The sequence below is a fragment of the Oncorhynchus masou genome, chromosome 17, assembly GCF_036934945.1.
Source record: "Oncorhynchus masou masou isolate Uvic2021 chromosome 17, UVic_Omas_1.1, whole genome shotgun sequence".
NCBI classification, from domain to species: Eukaryota; Metazoa; Chordata; class Actinopteri; order Salmoniformes; family Salmonidae; genus Oncorhynchus; species Oncorhynchus masou.
In genome coordinates this window covers 33,404,393-33,413,616 of record NC_088228.1, presented here as the reverse complement: position 1 = coordinate 33,413,616, position 9,224 = coordinate 33,404,393, and positions in this window count along the sequence as shown.

Genomic DNA, 9,224 nt, shown 5'->3' with positions numbered 1-9,224 from the left:
CCACAAGCTTCCCACAATAAGTTGGGTGAATTTTGGCCCTTTCCTCCTGACAGAGCTGGTGTAACTTGAGTCAGGTTTGTAGGCCTAATTGCCCGCACACGCTTTTTCAGTTCTGCCCACACATTTTCTATAGGATTGAGGTCAAGGCTTTGCTTCAAAGCCCTGTTGCTTCAATATATCCACATAATTTTCCCACCTCATAATGCCATCTATTTTGTGAAGTACACTGGTCCCTCCTTCAGCAAAGCACCCCCAAAACATGATGCTGCCACCCCTGTGCTTCATGGTTGGGATGGTATTCTTTGGCTTGCAAGCCTCCCCCTTTTTCCTCCAAATATAACGATGGTCATTATGGCCAAAGAGTTATATATTTGTTTCATCAGACCAGAGGACATTTCTACAAAAAGTACGATCTTTGTCGCCATGTACAGTTGCAAACCGTAGTCTGGCTCTTTTTATGGCGGTTTTGGAGCAGTGGCTTCTTCCTAGCTGAGTGGCCTTTCAGGTTATGTCGATATAGGACTTGTTTTACTGTGTATATACGGTAGATACTTTTGTACCCATTTCCTCCAGCATACTCACAAGGTCCTTTGCAGTTGTTCTGGGATTGATTTGCACTTTTTGCACCAACGTACGTTCATCTCTAGACAAAAGGAGACAAAACGCATCTCCTTCCTGAGCGGTATGACGGCTGCGTTGTCCCATGGTGTTTATACTCGCGTACTATTGTCTGTACAGATGAACGTGGTACCTTCAGGCGTTTGGAAAATGCTCTCAAGGATGAACCAGACTTTTGGAGGTCTACAATTTATTTCTGAAGTCTTGGCTGATTTCTTTTGATTTTCCCAATACGTCAAGCAAAGAGGCACTGAGTTTGAAGGTAGGCCTTGAAATACATCCAAAGGTACACCTCCAATTGACTAAAATTATGTCAATTAGCTTATGACATCATTTTCTAGAATTTTCCAAGCTGTTTAAAAGCACAGTTAACTTAGTGTGTGTAAACTTCTGACCCACTGGAATTGTGATACAGTGAACCATAAGTGAAATAAACTGTCTGTAAACAATTGTTGGAACAATGACTTGTGTCATGTACAAAGTAGATGTCCTAACCGACTTGTCAAACTATAATTTGGTAACAAGAAATTTGTGGAGTGGTTAAAAAACAAGTTTTAATGGTTCCAATTTAGTGTATGTAAACTTCCGACATACATTTTTTATCCAATTGATCTTTAAACATATTATTTAAGGCCGTAAAGACAAGAAAATTCAGCCCAACATAGTCATGTGTTCATTACATCAGTTTTCTTAATGTAGTGGGTACGGTTTCTCCACAGAAAGTTGAAAAGTGTCTTGCTCCTTGCTTATTTTACCATCAACATATAAAGATAGAACACCATATGTTAGCCTAGAGATACCTTCAGCCTTGGTTATTAAGATTCTTCCCTTTAAAGATAAGACCCTCTTTAGCCATTGATTTAGCTTGCCACAGCCAATTAATTTAATCTACATGAGTTCTTTGACTACAGTCCGTGCTATCCGGAATCCTTGGGACGTCCATACATACCGCTGAAGTTAACATTTAAAATGGTTAATAAGGTAAGGGTTAAGATTAGGGTTTAGGGTTGGGACGTCCCAAAGAGCCAGGATAGCACTGACCACATTTGACTGCCTCACAGCACCATGACTACGCGAATTTCATCCTCATTTCATGTTAAATAACCTGCGGTGGAAAACTCCTATGCGTAAAGATGAGTAAGGAAAAGACAGTAGTCCCCCACCTTTGTCTTCTCTTATCATCTAATCATTCACTTCTCTTTTATTCTCTTCTCAACATGCAAAACTATAGACGTAAGCCTAGATAATGTATGTGACAGTTATTGCATAAAATATCGACAGTCTTACAATCAATCAAAACACTTCATTTTGTCATATTTAAAGATATATTTTCAGGGAGTGCAGCAAAAGCCCACAGAAGCCCCCTCCTATGAGCCCCCCTCTTCTAATCCAAGTCAACAGCCATGCTGAGGTTACACAATCATGAAGCTCCCATCATGTAACACAGACACCATATCATCTACATTTTACAGCAGAGGATTTCCAACTATTACACAACTTTATTACCCCTCGTTGAAATTACATTTTACAACATGCACTTTATCTACTCCTTTCCCATCTCTGATTGTTTAGTCTATTGACCTACTACTACTACTACTACTACTACTACTACTACTACTACTACTACTGCTACTGCTACTGCTACTGCTGCTGCTGCTGCTGCTGCTGCTGCTGCTGCTACTACTACTACTACTACTACTACTACTACTACTGCTACTACTACTACTACTACTACTACTGCTACTACTACTACTGCTACTACTACTGCTTCTACTACTACTACTACTACTTCTGCTACTCGTGTGGATCACCCTAACAAAGCTTTAAATGTGTTAGCGTAAGACCATTGACAACCTTAGCATACTAAGAGTAAATATTACAGGCATTCTCAGATTAAATAACAACCTTATTTAATCTGAGAATGCCTGTAATATTTACTCTGAGAATTCCAGTGATAACTAGAATAAAACTCTATTTGATCTGGAGAATCTGACATATATAATATTATCAACTGGGTGGTTCGAGCCCTGAATGCTGATTGGCTGACAGCCGGGGTATATCAGACTGTATACCACGGGTATGATAAAACATGTATTTTTACTGCTCTAATTACTTTGGTAACCAGTTTATAATAGTAATAAGGTACCTCAGGGGTTAGTGGTATATGGCCAAGATACCACAGCTAAGGGCTGTATCCAGGCCCTCCACATTGGGTCGCACATAAGAACAGCACTTAGCCGTGGTATATTGGCCATATACCACACCCCCTGCTTAAATATACTGTACAGTGTATTCGGAAAGTATTCAAAACCCTTAAGTTTTCCACACTTTGCTACGTAACAGTCTTATTCTAAAATTTATCAAATTGTTTTTTTTTGTCCCTCATCAATCTACACACAATAATCCATAATGGCAAAGCAAAAACAGGTTTTTAGATATTTTTGCAAACGTATAAAATAAAATAAAAATCGGAAAAATCCCATTTACATAACTATTCAGATTCTTTACTCAGTACTTTGTTGAAGCACCTGTGGCAGCGATTACAGCCTCAAGTTTTCTGGGGTATGACGCTAGAATCTTGACACACGTTTATTTGGGAATTTCTCCCATTCTTCTCTACAGATCCAAGCTCTGTAAAGTTAGATAGGGAGTGTCGCTGCATAGCTATTTTCAGGTCTCTCCAGATATGTTCGATGTTCAGTCTGAGGTCCTGAGTGCTCTGGAGCAGGTTTTCATCAAGGATCTCTCTGTAATTAGCTCAGTTCATTTTTCCCACAATTCTGACTCGACTCCCAGTCCCTGCCGCTGAAAAACATCCCCACAGCATGATGCCACCACCATGCATCACTGTAGGGATGGTGCCAGGTTTCCTCCAGACATGATGCTTGGCATTCAGGCCAAAGACTTCAATCTTGGTTTCATCAGACAAGATAATCTAATTTCTCATGGTCTGAGAATCTTTAGGTGCCTTTTTGGCAAACTCCACGTGGGCTGTCATGTGCCTTCTACTAAGTAGTGGGCAAAGTGCGGCAGAGATGGTTGTCCTTCTGGAAGGTTCTCCCATCTCCATAGAAGTACTCTGGAACTCTGTCAGAGTGACCATCAGGTTCTTGGTCACTTCCCTGACCAAGGCCCTTCTCCCCTGATTTCTCAGTTTGGCCGGGCGGCCAGCTCGAGGAAGAGTCTTGGTGGTTTCAAACATCTTCCATTTAAGAATGATGGAGGCCACTGTGTTCTTGGGGACCTTCAATGCTGCAGAAATGTTTTTTTCGACCCTTCCCCAGATCTGTGCTTCGACACACTCCTGTCCCGGAGCACTATGGACAATTCCTTCCACCTCATGGCTTGTTTTTTTGCTCTGACATGCACTGTCGACTGTCGGAACATGTATAGACAGGTGTGTGCCTTTCCAAATCATGTCCAATTAATTGACTTTACCACAGGTGGACTCCCAAGTTGTAGAAACATTTCGTAGGATGATCAATGGAAACAGGATGCACCTGCGCTCAATGTTGAGTCTCATAGCAAAGGTCTGAAGACTCATGTAAATAAGGTATTTCTGTTTTTTGTTGTTGTAATACTTTTGTTTTTAAATTCTGAGAACCTGTTTTTGCTTTGTCATTATAGGGTGTCGTGTAGAATGCTGAGGATAAAGAAAATGTAAGTCTGTTTTAGAATAAGGCTGTAAAGCAACGAAATGTGGAAAAAGGCAAGGGGTCTGAATACTTTCAAAATACTGTATGTCATGTATTGTCATAAAGAATGTAATTACAATGATGACATTCACCTGGTGAAGGCCAATGAACTAGAAATTAACGAATTCGACAACCATGTCTCTGCCACTAACAAAAACAGTCATGGGTGGTAACTCTACAATTCACTCGAAAAGGCAAGGCACACTGGGAAATTATATCAGAGGCATAGTGGAGGAGTCCCTTAAAATGTTTCAGATGATACTAATCAAATCTCAAGGCCATCAGACTGTTAAACAGCCACCACTAACATTGAGTGGCTGCTGCCAACACATTGACTCAACTCCAGCCACTTTAATAATGGGAATTGATGGGAAATTATGTAAAATATATCACTAGCCACTTTAAACAATGCTACCTAATATAATGTTTACATAACCTACATTATTAATCTCATATGTATACGTATATACTGCACTCTATATCATCTACTGCATCTTTATGTAATACATGTATCACTAGCCACTTTAACTATGCCACTTTGTTTACATACTCATCTCATATGTATATACTGTACTCGATACCATCTACTGTATCTTGCCTATGCTGCTCTGTACCATAACTCATTCATATATCTTTATGTACATATTCTTTATCCCCTTACATGTGTGTGTATAAGACAGTAGTTTTGGAATTGTTAGTTAGATTACTTGTTGGTTATTACTGCATTGTCGGAACTAGAAGCACAAGCATTTCGCTACACTCGCGTTAACATCTGCTAACCGTGTGTATGTGACATAAAATTTGATTTGATTTGAAATCTGGACTCCTACAGGGTCACAGTGACTATCGGTTTGAGTAATGACTACAAAATCACTTTAAGTAACAGTGCTCAGACGTATGAAGTGCAACGGATTTCCTCAAAAGTTTTGAGTAATGACAGCACATTGGGGTTTACAGTGCACAGTGGTCATGGAGCCTGGTCCCAGATATGCTTGTGCTGCCAGCTCCTAAGGCCATTGTCATGCCAATGGGACCAGGATAGTCATTTTCTGCCCTCAGATGAAAATATGCTACAGAGATTGTTGGGTGCACACTGAAGGGCCCATTGCCTCTCCTCCACCTCATCCTGCTGCTGCTGTAACTGGGGTGATGTCTTTGCATGTTGTTGCCATGGACACCACATGAAGGGCCAGATAAGAGGGGACCGACACAATAAACCCTTATGAAACTCGCAGGCAGCGTGTGGTGGGATACAGATCAAACAGAGGCCTACAGCCCAATGTTCAGCTTTCAAAAACTCAATAAAATGGACATAAATAATACCTAAATAATCACAAAAACACTCATTACATAGTAATTTGCTGTTTGAAGAGCACTAGACCGTCCTCTCTGTTTTCATATACCGACTGGAAATGCAAATGTGTACCTTCTCCTGTTTCTAAGGACCTACAGTGCATTCGGAAAGTATTCAGATCCCTTGACTTTTTACACATTTTGTTACGTTACAGGCTTATTCTAAAAATGATTAAATCGTTTTCCCCCCCTCATCAATCAACACCCAATAACCCATAATGACAAAGCTAAAACAGGTTCTTAGAAATGTTATCAAATATTTTTATATACATTTACATACAATTGAAGTCGGAAGATTACATACACTTAGGTTGGAGTCATTAAAACTAGTTTTTCAACCACTCCACAAATTTCTTGTTAACAAACTAGTTTTGGCAAGTCGGTCAGGACATCTACTTTGTGCATGACACAAGTAATTGGGGCGGCAGGGTAGCCTAGTTGTTAGAGCGTTGGACTAGTACCCGAAAGGTTGCAAGTTCAAATCCCCGAGCTGACAAGATCTGTCGTTCTGCCCCTGAACAGGCAGTTAACCCACTGTTCCTAGGCCGTCATTGAAAATAAGAATTTGTTCTAAACTGACTTGCCTAGTAAAATAAAAAATTGTTTCCAGACAGATTATTTCACTTATAATTCACTGTATCACAATTCCAGTGGGTCAGAAGTTTACTTACAGTAAGTTGAATGTGCCTTTCAACAGCTTGGAAAATTCCAGAAAAGGATGTCATGGCTTTAGAAGCTTCTGATAGGCTAATTGACATAATATGCTAATTGGTAGGCTAATTGGAGGTCTCCCTGTGGATGTATATCAAGGCCTACCTTCAAACTCAGCGCCTCTCAGTGCCTCCGCTTGACATCATGGGAAAATCAAAAGAAATCAGGCAAAATCTCAGAAAAAAATTATAGACAACGGCAACTCTGGTTCATTCTTGGGAGCAATTTCCAAACACCTGAAGGTACCACATTCATCTGTACAAACAATAGTACGCAAGTTTAAACACCATGGGACCATGCAGTCGTCATACCGCTCAGGAAGGAGACGCGTTCTATCTCCTAGAGATGAACGTACTTTGGTGCGAAAAGTGCAAATCAATCCCAGAACCACAGCAAAGGACCTTGTGAAGATGCTGGAGGAAACGGGTAAAAAAGTATCTATATCCACAGTAAAACGAGTCCTATATCAACCTGAAAGGCCACTCAGCAAGGAAGAAGCCACTGCTCCAAAACCGTCATAAAAAAGCCAGACTACGGTTTGCAACTGCACATGGGGAAAAAGATTGTACTTTTTGTGGAAATGTCCTATGGTCTGTTGAAACAAAAATAAAACTGTTTGGTCATAATGACCATCTGGAGGAAAAAGGGGGAGGTTTGCAAGCCGAAGAACACCATCCCAACCGTGAAGCACGGGGTGGCAGCATCATGTTGTGGGGGTGCTTTTCTACATGAGGGACTGGTGCACTTCACAAAATAGATGGCATCATGAGAAAGGAAAATTATGTTTATATATTGAAGCAACATCTCAAGACATCCGCCAGGAAGTTAAAGCTTGGTCACAAATGGGTCTTCCAAATGGATATTGACCCCCAGCATACTTCCAAAATTGTGGCGAAATGGCTTAAGGACAACAAAGTCATGGTATTGGAGTGGCCATCACAAAGCCCTGACCTTAATCCTATAGAAAATTTGTGGGCAGAACTGAAAAAGCGTGTGCGAGCAAGGAGGTCTACAAACCTGACTCAGTTACACCAGCTCTGTCAGGAGGAATGGTCCAACAATCATGTGGGAAGCTTGTGAAAGGCTACCCGAAACGTTTGACCCAAGTTAAACAGTTTAAAGGCAATGCTACCAAATACTAATTGAGTGTATGTAAACTTCTGACCCACTGGGAATGTGATGGAAGAAATAAAAATTGAAATAAATCATTCTCTCTTCTTTTATTCTGACATTTCACATCCTTAAAATAAAGTGGTGATCCTAACTGACAGGGAATTATTACTAGGATTAAATGTCAGGAATTGTGAAAAACTGAGTTTAAATGTATTTGGCTATGGTGTATGTAAACTTCCGACTACAACTGTAAGTATTCAGACCCTTTACTCATCTTGGGTATTATGCTACAATCTTGACACACCTGTATTTGGGAAGTTTCTATCATTCTTCTCTGCAGATCTTCTCAAGCTCTGTCAAGTTGGATGGGGAGCGTCGCTGCACAGCTATTTTCAGGTCTCTCCAGAGATTTTCGATTGGGTCCAAGTCCGGGATCTGGCTGGGCCACTCAAGGACATTCAGAGACTTGTCCCAAAGCCACTCCTGCATTGTCTTGGTGGTGTGCTTAGGGTTGTTGTCCTGTTAGAAGGTGAACCTTCACCCCAGTCTGAGGTCCTGAGTGCTCGGGAGCAGGTTTTTATCAAGGATCTCTCTGTACTCTTCTCCATTCATCTTTCCCTCGATCCTGACTAGTCTCTCAGTCCCTGCCGCTGAAAAACAGCATGATGCTACCACCACCATGCTTCACCATAAGGATGGTGTTAGGTTTCCTCCAGACGTGATGGCCAAAGAGTTCAATCTTCGTTTCATCAGACACGATAATTTTAATCTTATTTCTCATGGTCTGAGAGTCTTTAGGTGACTTTTAGCAAACTTCAAGCAGGCTGTCGTGTGCCTTTTACTGAGGAGTGGCTTCCGTCTGGCAACTCAACCATAAAGGCCTGATTGGTGGAGTGCTGCAGAGATGGTTGTCCTTCTGGAAGGTTCTCCCATCTCCACAGAGGAACTCTAGAGCTTTGTCAGAGTGATCATCGGGTTCTTGGTCACCTCTCTGACCAAGCCCCTACCCCAACGATTGCTCTGGCTGGCCCGACCAGCTTGAGGAAGAGTCTTGGTGGTTCCAAACTTCTTCCCTTTAAGAATGATGGAGACCTCTGTGTTTTTGGGGACCTTCAGTACTGCAGAAATGTTTTGGTAACCTTCCCCAGATCTGTGCTTCGACACAATCCCGTCTCGGACATCTACAGACAATTCCTTTTACTTCATGGCTTGGTTTTTGCTCTGACATGCACTGTCAACTGTGGGACCTTGTAGAGACAAGTGTGTGCCTTTCCAAATCATGTCCAATAAATCGAATTTACCACAGGTGGACTACAATCAAGTTGTAGAAACAGCTCAAGGATGATCATTGGAAACAGGAGACACCTGAGCTCAATTTCGAGTCTCATAGCAAAGGGACTGAATACTTATGTAAATAAGCTATTTCAGTTGTTAAAAAAACAAAAACATTTGCGAACATTTAAAAAAAACTGTTTTCGCTTTATCATTATGGGGTATTGTGTGTAGATTGATGAGAGAAAGAATTATTTAATACATTTTAGAATAAGGCTGTAACATAACAAAATGTGAAAAAGGGGAAGGGGTCTGAATACTTTCCGAATGCACTGTATATTATGGAAAGTACGAAGCTCCTTATAAACTGACTGTGTACATGTAGACAGGATATTACGCACTATGCCATCCAGACCTATATAATTGAGGCCATCAGCTGACCATTTCCTCACAACGACAGCC